The sequence below is a fragment of the Telmatherina bonti genome, assembly GCF_933228915.1.
Source record: "Telmatherina bonti genome assembly, chromosome: 8".
Taxonomy (NCBI): Eukaryota; Metazoa; Chordata; class Actinopteri; order Atheriniformes; family Telmatherinidae; genus Telmatherina; species Telmatherina bonti.
Window position 1 is genome coordinate 21173251 of NC_136626.1, and position 15583 is coordinate 21188833.

Sequence of the window (15583 nt, forward strand, 5' to 3'; positions counted from 1 at the left end):
ATTATATGCTAAACATGATTAAAATAAGAAACACAGGTGACACAGAGATAAAATAAACACATAAACCAGTCATTAATTTGAAAATACATTAACTCTGGAGAAACTATAGAAAAGACCATACGATAAAATTAAATGGATTAAAAAAAAACCTCAACAAAAGCAGCAACAACAACAATATCAATATTAATATTATCAATAATAATAATAATAATAATAATAATAATAATAATAATAATAATAATAAAAAAAATCAACAATAAATAAAAATTTAAAAAGGTCAAACTAAAACAAAATATATTGGCATATTCAAGAAACAAATCTGGCAAAAAAAGGATAAATGAACAAACATAAAGTATACATCTTACAGCTACGTCACAGAGAAAACCTCTGCTGCAAGCTCAGCTTGCAGTATCATCCCAAAGGGAGTAATGGTCTCAGTCTGACTACCCCCTCAACTGTTTTCTGGGCCCACCACCACCACCAACAAAATTCCTCTATAAACCACATCAGATATCAATATTTCCCCAAAGCTGGAAGGTCATTTCTACAAAGTTGCAGAGATGTCACTCAAATAAAAAATGGAACCTACTACATAATAACGTAATAGTTTTATAGTAAAAGTATTAAACATATCACTCATTGTAAAAAGTTAAAACTTATTATGTTACAACATGATACATTTTGTGATAAAAATGTGGCATATAAACCATGTTCGTCTTTGAATGAGAAAACTGTGCATGCAGTACATCAGAAGTGTCAATTTTGATTTTCGTTTTCAGGAGACAGCAAGGTCATAGGCATTACTACTGGTACATGTTAACCAAAAACAACACACACCCAGACACACACACACACACCATCTCACTGTGTGCAGGCAGGTGACGTGTGTTGCTTGTAACTGTCCCACATTCCTGTGTGTACAACAATAAATCAGAGTAGAACAATTAATCCGTGACAAAACGAACTGAAATGTTTCTGCTGGACGAGAATGATTTCCATTAAACATATTTTGCTCCAATATTTCTAGGTCGCAACAAGATCTGCACACAGTACTACAAGTTTCTACTTCTTATAATAAAACTAATCACATTTGAATGTGACAATGTCCCTCTTTATTATCTGGGTGACAGCTCTATGCATTTGCGCAAATCTCTTTATTCACATCGAATAATAAGAATAATAAGAAATTAAACAAACTGCTGAGTCACTGGAAACAATTTAAATGAATAAGATGATACTGCTTAATCTGTCTGTGATTTTTACATGATTTAACTTTCCAGATTTGGTACTTTGAAATTTTGACCTTAAATGTTGTTTGAAGCCTGATTTGCTAAAAAGAAACTTTTCAACCTTTTCAACAGGTCATATGATGTGTCATATCTGTTGTTAGACACAAAATGAACCATGCTATGGATCTCGATTTCTGCTTTCAATCTGGCCTCTGAAAGTTTCAAAGAAGCAAAATCCCTCTGTCTGCTCTGTGCAAAATATGTAGAGGAACAAGTCCAAACCAGTCCTGCCTACTTGGGTGGGACTGTACCACTAATTTGCATGAACAGTGTGAATCAAATGAAAAAAGAAGCTGATAAACTGGACAGAGGTTATCACAGGGTAGGTGAAGAATGTGCCAGAAACAAGGCCTATGGAGGAGCCATTACACACAATCAACCTGCTTGCTTTTTTCCAGCATGATCCCAGTGGCGTGTTAAGCTGGTCCAGGCAGAAACAGAGTGTACACAAAACAAACGAAACAAAAAAAAAACCAAAACAATAAAAAACATTGATACTGTTTAATGTGTACAGCTTAAATAAACTATAATACTTATCAGTTTAACCCAAAGCAAAATCAAAAGCAAAACAGCACTTATGCCACGTTTTACGAACAAATCCCAAATTTAACACCTCAAAACATTAAAACCCTCGTTTTGAATTTTACGCACTGTGTGGCTTTGTGCAACCATCACCAGACAATCTTTAATCTTCATAGAGTAATCTAGACGGTGTTTCCTATGTTCAATTGCATTTGATAAAATCCTATGTTACAGACAAAACAAATTTTGTCTGTAACATGTTCTTTCAGGGACTGCAGTAAATCCTCATGTGTCAAGCTTAATAATATGTGTAGCTTAAAGAGCAGTACTCACCAAGAAAAGCACCAACATGAGAAGCAGGAAAATTTCTGCAAAGAAAGACCGAGCCATAACCATATGCAGTGTATTCCAGCTTGTGATTTCTTGAGGTGGAAACTTCTCACATTGATTCTGATGAGCCTTTTCTAAAGCATGTGTCACTTCTGTTGCTCTGTTGCTCCCCCCACCTCTCTATACAGGTAACTGTGGAGGTGGAAACCCCCTCTCCCCTCCTCCCTTTGCTTCAGCTTCAGCTATCACATACCTGCGTGTTTGTAACAGGTGTGGCTGATTTGCCATATGAAAATTTTACAAAAAGCCTAAGTTTTGAAAAATCATCAAGGCTTAAAATGGCAGTGAAACAAAACTCACAACATAAAAAAAACTCAAACTTTATGAGAAAATTCTACTTTCATAAAGAATTTATTCTATCTTTTTGCAACATATGTGGGTTTTCTGGAGCTCGGCAGGACAGACAGGCTGTAATAGTAGCTTGGAAGAAAGATCTATGATTTTTGAAGGAACAGCAAAAGTTTATGCTGATTCTAGTAGAGAATATTTAATATTGTAAATATATTGATAATAATAACAGTCTCAATTTTCTCACTAAAGTAAAAGTGAAAAAGTATAGGTCCTAAAAATGTTCTTTAGAGTGTAAAATGAAAAACGAACCATACGCAAGTCCTCAAGCTCAACAACTTTTAATGACATCAGTGTCATCAGCTACTGGCTTGTTGTTACAGACCTCGCTGTTATGTTCCTCTCATGTCTGTTTAATTACTGTACATACAATCTGAAGACTTCTTGATGTCATATGTCCATACAGGGGATATAGTGCTTTATGATAACCTTCTTTTTTCTCTTGCTTTACTGGTCCTCTAGATGAGGGCAAACTGAGTAGAGAAAAGTATCTCACAAATTTTAACCATGTCTACTAGTTTTCGTGTTTTTTTGTGTGTGTTTGTGAAAAAGGCACATGATAAATACTTATGTGTGTGTGTGTGTGTGTGTGTGTTCGTGTGATTGTGATTGGGTGCATGTCGATTAGGGGAATGAAGTTCTGCCTTGAGGACTGTAGCTTGAAACCCCTGACTTAAACCATTGTCTTGTACCCCGAAAACGGTGGAGAAAGCCCCGGTGATGTCATGTGTGTGAGCCAAATCATCCCAAAAATGAACTTTTATTGATTGAAGAGGGTCTTAAAGCTCCACCTCTTTAGAACTGTTATTAGACATACGTTGAGGCTGGCCTGCACTCAGCATTGTTGTTTACAGAGTAAGCATGCAAGGCAGTCCCTCTGCAGTGAGGGAAGTTGATACACTATTGTTCCATGCTGAAAAAAAGCACCTTATACATATATACACATGGTTCCTGTTTCCCTTGTGGGAAAAACGAATTTGGATCCTGCAGGTGCAATGGTTCAATTATTTGCATAGCTCCAATAATATATATGTCAAACATTATACCACGGTGACATTACTAGGTTATCACTTAACTGTGTGAGAGACCAGTCAGACACCCTCCGAGCACAAACAACACCTTCCAGTTGGGCCCTTGGGAAAGACCATAGACTGTTGGGCAAGACCCTTTGGTGCTACCACCTATATAGATGTTGCCTGGTCAAACAGCATCTGTCACATTGTACTGTGACCGCCAATGAGCTACTGGGATACAAACTCTACAGCACTGAGATGTGAACAAGGCACTGTTGGAATGCTACTTTGCTAGTAACCCAAGTAAGCGGAGCTAGATATGGATATTTTGAAACCTGCAGTCTACACCAGTGTTTTTCAAATCCAATCCTCAGGCCTCCTTGCCCTGCATGTTTTAGACACGTTCCTCCTCCAAAGCACCTGAGGCAGATTATTGAACATCCTTATCAAGTTTTTTGCAGCCTGTTAACGAGCCCTTTATTTCATCCAGGTGTGTTAAGGTAGGGTCGCCTATAAAACATGCAGGGCAGGGGGGCCCTGAGGACTGGAATTGAGAAACACTGGTCTACACAAGGGGTGTCAAACTCCAGTCCTGGAGGGCCGGTATCCGGCAGGTTTTTGTTGTTTCCCTTTACCAACACAGCTGATTCAAATCAAATAGATCCAGCAGCTTCTTGTCAACCAATTTTTGAGTTTCAGTCAGGTGGATCGAAGCATGGAGACAACAAAAACCTGCAGGATAGCGGCCCTCCAGGACTGGAGTTTGACACCTGTGGTCTACACTGACAATAACAGTATAGGACCCATAGTCGTCAGAGAATTGGAGGCCATGTCCCCCACGCTGGAGTCGTGGCTCCAACAGATACCTGGAGAAACATATATATATATATATATATATATGTATATATATATATATATATATATATGTGTGTGTGTGTATTTACTTACTTACCTCAGTAAGTAAGTAAATAAGTAAGTAAATAAGTAAATCTTTCAAGTAAATTGCCATTTAAGATAAAAATCAAAAAGTGCTTCACAACAAAACATAAAGACTTAGTTTTATTTGTTTATTATTTAGTTTTTTTAATTAATGTTTTATGTTGTTTCAAAGTTTTTGTGTTTTATTGTGAAGCGCTTTGTGATTTTTATCTTATTGGGCAATTTACTTGAAAGATTTACTTACTTACTTACTTACTGACAGGTGTACTGTATTCCCAAGCAACTTTGGCTGTAAGAGTAACACAGGAGCTTGTGACACACCCATATTGTTCTCAATGTGAGACATGAAACATGCTATAAAAGGTAAAGCAATGGTGACAGTTGTTATTTTTAAAGGTAAAAGTGAGACATGGAAAATGAGACATAATTCCACAAGACATGTTGACAATGTCACTTAAGTGTGCCAGATGTTTTTAAAAAGCAATGGTTCAGCTTAACTCACTCTTGTTGCAGAAAATTATTACAAAAAGAAAGAGACCTGTTTACATTAAAAAAGAAAGATCTAAAAAAAAAAAGGTGATGAGAATATTTCTTTTTCTCTCAGTCTCTGTTCTCCTAAGCTTGCATATTAAGTTTTTATTGAGAACAAATATTTTGTATTAAGTAAAAAAATAATAAGTACAAAATAGTTAAGCCAAATAAAATATTGTTCAATTGTTTTATTTCCAGTTGTTTTCTGCCTTGGTAGGTTGCACTGAGTGTGGTCCAGGGGAACTGGTTTCTGCTGCCAAATAAGCAAAATTATTTGGTCAAGCAAATTAATTGCACAATCCCGATTTCTTGGAAGCAAAACATATAGTTTTCTTTTACTGTCAGTATTTTCCCATTTTTTTCCCCTCTTGGTTCCTTTTTGTCTCTGCATGTCTGTGAGTGCTGTGAAAGTTATGAGCCCTATTCTGCTTTCTATTCACCTCCAAGTCATCAGTCTTGCTGCTCTGAGTTTGTAACTATATTTAAGTTAAAACTGAAACTTTGAAATAAATTTAGTTTCTTGTCTATTCAGGAATTCACCTTGTTTAACTCCACTGTCTCCACCTAACTTAGTTTCCTAGTTTATCTCTTGTTATGGAGAATCAATGGTTATGTGTTTATGCTTGCTTGTTTATTTATTTTTTTCATGTCTGTCAGAGCTTTCACGGAAGTCTGAGTCTAAATGCATCTCAGGTAAATGTCTAAAATACTTTATTAGTTGAAAGAAATGAATAACTTCTTTAGAACTATTTCTAGAGGACTGATGTTTTTGATGTGACATAAAGTCTGCAGGGCATTGTCTTTAGTGTTAAAATATTTTAAAAAAATAAAGAGCAGTAAAACTCTTTATCATATCAAGTTTTTAATAATCCCGTTTAAAGCTGACAACCTTCAGCTTTTCACAAGTGCACAGTTGTAAAAGGTTAAATTGTTTGTAGTAAAGATCTGCAACTAGAATCAGAGGACTACAAAGATACAGCTGTCTGAACAGAAGAAACTCAAAACATTTCCGGGCTTGGAATACAATTGTTGTTTAGAAGTTTGTAAGTTATTTAGAGAACACTGGCAACCATTCATATGACAACACAATGCATGGAACCTGCTCATACAGAGTAATACAACTTTGGGCAAACTATGCAGTGTTGAAACCCTGTGAGGTTTTTAGCTGTTTGCTCCTCCAAACACAAGGAATGTGAGTGAAACTTGAACGTGACACAAACCCTGGATAGCTTCTCATCTATCCTTCTTTCCCTGAATCTAATGCCTGTTACATACTCCACGAGAAGCAAGAATTGAGTTCTTGTTCTCGAGGCTGCAAGAACAAGAAAAAACGTCTTGTTCGGCAGGTCCATACATACTCCACGAGAAGCATGTCTGCAGCGGGGAGGGATCGCTGCTGGGGGCAGATGTCTGCTTTATGTGCAATGAACCCGGTTGTTACCTCCGCCGAGGAGGTTGTTTTCCCCGGCGTCTTTTTGCTTAAGATAACTTAAAAGGTTACGGAGGGATTTTATAAATATTTCAAGAGTTGTTGCAAATGTAAAAATGAAGAACTGATTAAATTCTGGTGGTGATCAGGATCACCGTTTGGATCCAGGAATGTTTAAAAAGGATTCTTAAACATTGTGCTTGGTGGAGGTTTCTGCTCTCCGAGTTTCTAGTTTCAAATTTAACGAGCAGCTTCGTCCGCGGCAGGGCGGGTTGTGCACGCGGCTGGGTCCGAGTGTTTTAATGCTACATGTAAAAATGTTTGTACTTTCTCACCACCTCGATCAGCTGTTTTATCAAAACAAGCCCCGCAAGAAAAAAGTTCTGCCAGCCCGGTGTGTCAAGAACTGTCCTCAAACGCGTCCGCGAGAACAAAATGACGTCATTTTCTTCTCGGAGCCTCGAGAACAAGAAAAAAGTTCTCGCTTCTCGTGGAGTATGTAACAGGCTTTAGTGTCAATGTGCGAGGTTGAAATGCAGAGTATGTACAGCTGTTATTAGGCAGGATGATTTGCCATGTGACTTTCTCATTTGCATGATAGGGTTTAACTTGCATTTGTCAATAGCACTGAGAACAGAAACCAATACTGGGAAGTGTACCTGGGCCCACGCAGTGATATCCATACATATGACTGTGATTATTGATTCTAAAATAGATGTTAGAATCAATCACTTCCTTTGTTCGTCTTTCCTCAGACGCCTTGATTATTCAGTGACAATCACATTACCGTCTTATGTTTCACATTACAAAACCTTACAATCACATAAAATATTTCAAGTTTTAATTATACTGTATATCATCACACTATAACAAGTCAATCAATAAGAAAAACTTTTTTTTAAATATAAAATGTTAGTGAGACATTAATATAGTGAGACAAAAATTATGTTAAAACATTAAAATACAACATTCAAAGATGAAGAATTTCCTCTTCTAACAATTAACATTTTGCATTAAAATTTATGTTTTATTTTTAAAAAAAAAAAAATTAATTAATTATTTATTTTTTATCATAACTTTCATGAACAGAATTTCTAGGTGCAGCTGAGGTGTTGAGGAAATCCGGTTTGGTGACATTAGGATTTGGTCTCTGCTTTTTGTGTATGACGTGGTCATGTTGGCTTCATCTGGCCGTGATCTCCAGCTCTTTTCACAGCCGAGTGTGAAGCGGCTTGGATGAGAATCAGCACCTCCAAATTTGAGACTATTGTCCTCAGCTGGAATAGAGTGGACTGCCCTCTCCGAGTCGGGAGAGAGATCCTGTCCCAAAGGGAGGAGTTCAATTATTGGGGTGTTGTTCATTATTGAGGGAAATATGGAGAGTGAGATCGGCAGGCTGATCATTGTTAGCAGTGATGCGTTAGCAGTGATGCGGCCTGTGTGTCAGTCTGTTGTACTAAAGAAGGAGCTGAGCCAGAAGGCAAAGCTTTCGATTTACCAGTCGATCTATGCGCTTACCCTCACCTACTGTGATGAGCTGTGGGTTGTGACCGAAAGAACGAGATCACGTATACAGGCGGCTGAAATGAGTTTCCTCTGTAGGGTGGCCAGGCTCTCCCTTTTGAGATAGGGTGAGAAGCTCGATCATCCGAGAGGGACTCGGACTAGAGCCGCTGTTCTTTCACATCGACAGGAGCCAGTTGAGGTGGCATCTGGTTAGGATGTCTCCTGGACGCCTCTGTGGTGAGGTGTTTCAGGCACGTCACTGCAAGAGGAGACCCTGGGAAAGACCTGGGACATGTTGGAGGATTATATCCCTCTGTTGGCCTGGGAACACCTTGGTATCCAATCCTGAAGAGTTGGCAAATGTGGCTGGGGAGAGGGAAGTCTGGGCTTCCTTGCTTAGGCTGCTGCCCCCGCGACCCGACCCCAGATAAGCGGCAGAAAATAGATGGATGTTTTTTTTTTTTTGTTTTTTTTTTTGTAGCTCAGGAGCAATATGCTTTGGCAATCAGGTGCTTTGTTTCCACCCAATCATACCCCTGATCTGTTGTTGATTAATCTGATTAGCTGCATCATGGCTCTTACCATATTATTTACCACCATTTTATTTTCCAGCATTTTGTTGCCCCATCCCAACTTTCTAAGATTTGTCGTTGCCATTAAACTTTATTTTACATTCCCCAGCAAAAACCAATGTTAATATTTGTTTGTTTTGTAAACTGAAATGAACTTTCTATAGGATTCAAAACATAGGGTTTTGCCAAAAGATAACACATATGGAAACCTCATCTCTAAACAAGACACTTCCCAGACAGGATGAACTGTCTTACGTTGTTTCGACTGTCATAACATTTGGTCTCGACTGTTATTTTTCTTTCGTCTCTGTGTTTATTTCTTCGTGATTTCATTCTTCACTCTCAAAAATAGAGGTACAAGATAAGGACATTTCTGTACCTATAGATTTTAAAGAAATGTTCTCTCAAAAGTACAATACTGGTCTTTAAGAGACCAGAAGCACACCTTCAGAGTACGAAAAAGGGTTCAAAGTGACATAAAGTACAAATTTGTACCATTTTGACCATAAGGGTACCTGCAGCATTGAAAAATGTAATGTTAATGGCTGTAATGTTACAAACTAGAGCAGAGTTGAGTGATGACAGTAGTACTACTTAACAGTCATTTACTACACTAGACAAAGAAGGTCAGATGCTGCAAACTAAGTATATGTCTGGTCAGTAGTTTGAGTTTTTGAAGATTATTTCTAGATTAAAGATAAGAAAATATTGCTAAGTGGAATGGACCAGGCCTAATGCTGTGAAAAACATAAAAAACATAACTTGATAAGGTACAAAAATAGACCAGAACTGAAGGGTACAGAAATGTCTCTCAAAAGAGTACACCCCCAGCGACAAGCATTTGTACCTTTTTAGGTACAAACTGGTACCTCTATTTTTGAGTGTGTTGTCCAGCGTCATGGATATAAAAATTTTTTTACCCTGCCTAACCTCTTCATGAAACCGCCAGCGGCATCAACAGTTCAAAGAATCTTACTGGCATCAAAGAGATCTTCTTTTAATATTACCATGACTCATACAGACACACCTAGTAAGTGGAAAATTTCCCACACACTGCATGTCCTGTTGTGGCAAATACTGTAGCAAAACTGATGCATGTTTCCTCTGAGAATCAGAGATTTTGTTCCCCTGCACTACATTTGACTGGGTTCAGGTTACCACTGTGTCTTAAAACAAGAGTGCATTTCTCAACCTAAAACTCTTTAGTTTCCTCTGAGTACATTTTAATGGCTAAGTACATTTGTTATGTAAAATCACAAACCAATCATTGCCCTGCAGCGTCCCGAGGCTGAACTCTGCAACATTGTGCTCCAGTTCAGAGCAACACACGACAGCTGTGTTCACTACTCAGCATGTTTTGCTTCTTCTGTTTTCCAGCAACTGGATATAAACACACTGGCTGCTTTAAACATGCATCATGGCTGTTTGAGTAAAGAAACCTAAGATAACATTATTTGGCAAGGAAATTAAAGGAAGAGAGACAAGATTCAAAATCAGACTCTACTCGGATTGATGTAGTTTTTTAGATTATTTGCTTACTTGCCCCATTTTGTTGAGTTTTACTCAAAATCCAGGCCCTCTCTTCATGACTGAAATAGATGCTTTTTCTTCTCATTATCACTGAATATATCCTTATTGTCATTAGTGTGCTTTATTACAACCTTGCCAGAATTGCCATTCAGGCTAATCAGGCTAAGGCTTGTATCCACACATTGTGTTTGAACATAATTTCTTAGAGTGCGCCACCTTCTGTGTGCAGCTGCTTTGAGGTGATTTAAATGGAAACTCTGTGCTCTTCCTAAATGGGACTGCTGTTATTGTGCCATCTACCTGCTAGACAACCAGTCACATCCATAGAATAAATTTCTCAGATAAAAAAGAAAATGTTTCTTCCCTCCAGTCCCTTGAGAAAGAAAAGGCTGCACCTACATGCACTGTACTGTGTCCAAGAAAATCCTCTTCAGCGTGATAAGTTGGCAACTTTATTGACAGCATTGACTGTGATGATATAACAGGTTCCTGTCCTTCAATGTGCAGGCAGAGCGGAGAGGTCCTAGACTTTAAACATCTAGTCATTTTCAGTGAAAACAAATATCTTCTTCAAGTTGGCCATGTCTTGACGTCTGATTGGATCTGGTCAAAAACCATTTGGCTCTGTATCATTACAATATGCTCCATGGACCCACGGGCCCTAAGCCATTCCTAGATGACCTAAGCCTGGGCCTGCTGTCATGAGGAGCTCAACCAGTTGAGCTATCCAGTTTATTATGAATGAATTACTAAATAGAAATGGTACCAGAATAACAAAGATATTTTTTGCCAATGTTGATATGTAAATTATGTGGCCTTATAGCATTAAAATGCTTATCGCCATATTTGTGCAAAAATCAGAGATAATCATATCATGTAAACTACACACATTGTAAGGTAGTTATATCATCATTAAGTGTCCATATCATAAGCAGTAAAGTCAAAATTTTGGTACCTTCGTCTTATCTTTAGTTATGGGTTAACCATTGTACCATCACAACAGTAGTTAAATAAGAAGTAGTTACTTAACAAACAACAGATTTAAGAGCTGTTCAGACAGAAACACCTCACCTTAAAAAAACGCACAATAAACAAACATATAAATAAACAAACAAAAAACAATGCAGACATTAATAAGTGAGTGTTTTTTTTAACTCACTGGCTGCCAAAGGTATCTGCTATAACAATGGCTGGCAACCAGTGAGTTAATTTGGGTTGAAATATAAACACACACTTATCTTGTATAACTCTGCCTCCTTGTGGATGAAGTTTTTTTTTCACCATAGAGTTAATAAATCCACCTTGAATCTTCTTCACTTGCAGCCAGAAGACATGCTGTTGTGTGCACATAAAAAGGCACATATAGTTTAATAAATAAAGAATGAAACTACCACAAAAGTAATCTCAACACACTAAGAATAAGAAATATACTGAATTCCATAACAATGAAAACAAAGTAGAACTCATAAATTCTAACAAGTGTCCAATGTTTCCGTTTCCCTACTTATACTGCCAAATCAATGAGGAAGCCTGGTGTAAAAGTTTTCTCTCAATCATCTGTTATGAACCTGGTACGTTAAACCAGGATGGCTCAGCAGTAACTGCGTGAGAGAAAAGGTGTGTATGGTAGGTTCTGACTGTGTTGAGAATACAGTTTCGAAGCGCTTGTGGCCTTTCTGTGTCCTGCCATTCCCTCCCACTCTCAGGTTTCACCTGACTGAAACATTACTCTTTAGTAACATGAGTGCCTGAGGTACACAAGCATGAAGCTCGGGTCAGAAACTCAAACAAAGATTCTCACAGAGTCCTTAGCAACAGACATGATTGGAAGAAATACAAAGAGAAGGAAGTAGAGGGTGAAGTAAGTTACTGTTAAAGATAAAATTAGACTGGGATTTATAAAATAAGATCGTGGCGTATTATCAAGTGTTAAATTTTTATCATAGACTGTGTAATCAGTTTGATTACTAAGGATCTTTGACTGACTTAAGAAGTGCTCCTTCAATATTTCAGCAAAACACTGAGTAGAGTGTGAAACAGTCTCTTTGTGTTAGCCAAGAATTTAGTTTCCTTTAATTTGTCACATGATTCTAACTGGAAGGGGAAAATATTGTTTGTGCTTAGTGAACTATTGTTAAATATTAGGCTGTGATACCAACTCATTTAAAATTACACAAAAAATGTTAAAGAAAATCTGTGGGAATTTACTGAAGAAGCTGTTTTAATGGGTAAGCACTTGAGCTGAACAAAAACAGGAGGACCTTTACCAATGAAAGATAACCATTTAAGACAGAATTATATCAATCATTTAATTATCACAGGGCTTTATAGATGCCCTGAATCATTTTGGTTATTTTTTTATTTTATTCTTTATTGTGCCAGTATTGCTCACCATTTTTAAGTAAGGAGAATAATTGAACTTTGCAGCCTTGGCACGATGCTGGATGATATAATCAGTGTTGAATTAAGAACTACCACATTCATTTCTGCTCATCAGAAGTCGATGGATCTGGTGAGAGTAAAGAAAATATCCATGGACATTAAAGCTAGGTTTGTGACATGTAAAGTGAAAGACGGTGGTTTTTCTTCAAGTGGCAGAAACCACAGACTGCTGATTGGTGATCATTGCTAACTTTTTGTATAACAGTAACAGTTTCTTGGTTTCACATTAGTCACACATTAGTCTTCTTCCTGGTTTCCTTTATTTTCTGTTTGCTCACTGCTTGTTGCTTTTTGATTTTGGTAGTTATTTCCGTCTCAGTCAGTCAATGTTAATGTTAATGTTAATGTTGTAACTGATTAAATTGAAGTTCTGGTTTTGTAGATAGGTTTGTTCTTTTAATAAATATAAATTCTTAATTTGGTGGCCTCGTGCTTGCAGACCTTCCTGCTTGCCACTTTATCATTGATCAGGATACTAGGAAGTTACAGCATGCTGAAACATGAGATAAATTTTTCAACTCTTTAACTTGAAGACAGTCTCAGTCTAAAAAGCAGTTAAGCTCCCCTAAAGACATTTAGCAGATTGAGATAGTCCACTTTCAGGTTATATCTAATAGCATTAACTTATATGGTATTATATACCAATCAACTACATCCATCTTACATCCTACCTATCCTCTGAGCTATCTCCAGCCAGTACAAGACTGTCTTATCGTGACTCTTTTTTCTGTCTCTGACTCTCTTCTTCTCTTATTCTAGTAATGTCTTCTTGCATTTATTTTCTGAATCAGCAACTGCGCACATTCCAAATGGGCAGAATGTTGCGATCTGTTTGTTGGCATGTGACATAGTGCATAAAACGTCATAAGCATCCTGGGAGAAAAAGTTTTAAAATGCTTCTCAGCATTGGGATGCTGCTCAGTAAAGATGGCTCCAAAAAAAAAAAATGTTACTATGTCCTCAAAACGAGACATAAATGATGAGTTTTATGGTCATAAAGTTAAATCTTACATCTATAAAAAACATAAATGGCATTAAAATCATCTCAGACTATTACTTTGCATGTTTCTTTGTGAGAACTGAAAATAACAAATGGAGCCCTGCCAACTATTCTCACATCACAGTTTGTGACAAAAGGAAATAATTTCTTTTTCATTAGAGATCCACTTTGTGGAACACTTTGTTAACACAGGTAACACATCAGATGCTTATTAAAAACACTTCTTTTTGTAACAGACTTTGGTAATAAATCTTAAAAAATATATATGTTTTATCAGCTTTACTTGGTTTTTCTAGTCAAAATTTATAACAAGATAAGTTAGATAGCAGCACACAGAGGACGCTGTATTTTTAAATTATTGGAGATAGAACAGCACATTTAAAACTGATTGGCTTTCACTATTTCTGTAAAAAAAGAGCTCTGAATAATCTTTATAATGTGGACTCAAGACAGGGTACAGTTTGAACTGCCTCGATGACATAAGCATTCATTCATTCATTCATTCATTCATTATCCTAACCGCTTAGTCCTTAGTGAAGGATCGCAGGGAAGGTGGAGCCTATCCCAGTTGTCTTTTGGGGGTGGGGCGGGGTACACCCTGGACAGATCGCCAGTCCATCGCAATGAAATAAACATTTAATTAATACATGAATACAAAACTTCTGATCAATTTAAACATCTTATGTCACTCTTACTTGCAGCTCTTATGTTATTGGGTCATAACTCTTAATTTTTCTTGTAACTGGGGGCCATTTTAGTTTTCCTGATTCTCACTTGCGCTATTTCTTCCATCCTTCCTTCCTTCCTGGGAAAATCCACCACCACCTCTGTTGTTTTTGTCGTATTGAGATGTTAGTGGTTCTGTAGGTAAGGGCTTTGCACTCCCCTTGTCATCATCCGTGATGAGATATTGTTTCATGTAAGGAACTTTTGGTCCCTGTATCTCACAGGCAGCATAACCATTATCACCTTGCACGACCTTTTTACATGCACAGACATAACAGCAGCAATACAACAGAAGAAATGACTCACACATTCACACCCATTTTAAGGTGAAGAAAAACCACACCTTAGTTAGCTGCGAACACAACAGCTTGTCACTTTTTTCAAAAGAATTTTGTATTAAACTACTGTTTGAAGGAGTCAAGTCATAGGTTGCTTATTGCAAACTGTCAATGGCAGTCTACAAGTGCATAAACAAATCATGTTTAATTTTACCTCTGAGACTGTTAGCATGGCAGCCAATAAACATGATCAGACATAAAATGTCATGCCAAACACCAACTTGTCTACGCCTGTCTGCCACACCTTAGTAAATACATTTTTTACATCCTTGTACAAGGGCACAAACTGTTTTTTGGGGCTTCCACTTTCCATTGATTATGTATCTATTGTTCATGTAAAAGGTCTGAAAAGTCCAACAGAAAACCCTGATCTGGAAGTTAAAATTTCTTTCATCTGCTGAATTGTTATAAATTTCTCACTTCATAATTATGACACGTTTCATTCTAAATTGCTGTAATACTTTGATCCAACTCCAGTCCTCAAGGGCTGGTATACTGCAGGTTTTTGTTGTCGCCAAACTCCAACACACCTTACCGAAATAAATGAATAGGTTGACAAGAAGCTGTTGGATACGTTTGATGTGAATCAGGTGTGTTAGAGCAGGAAGACAACATTAACCTGTCAGATATTGACCCTCGAGGACTGGAGCTCGACAACCCTGCTTTAACATATTAAAAGCAGTGCAGTAACTACAACATGACAGGATCTCCACCATGTTTTCTTTGTTTGGAGTTGTTTTACTTCTGATTTTTATACTAATAGGAACACATATGTGATCACAAGTTGGGTTTTTGTCCAAGTCTCTTGGATGTACGCTGAATAGTTTGCTCGTTAAACAGCTTTTTGGACAACAATTCACTGTACATGGCCTTTTACTGTATTTAAAGCAGCGTGGGGTAATCTTGTTCAACATTTCATTATTTAAAATGTTGTGGTTTAAGATTCCAACAGAACATGCTTCCTGACCCAAAGTGAAAAAAAAAACTATGATAACGAAAAATAAAAAC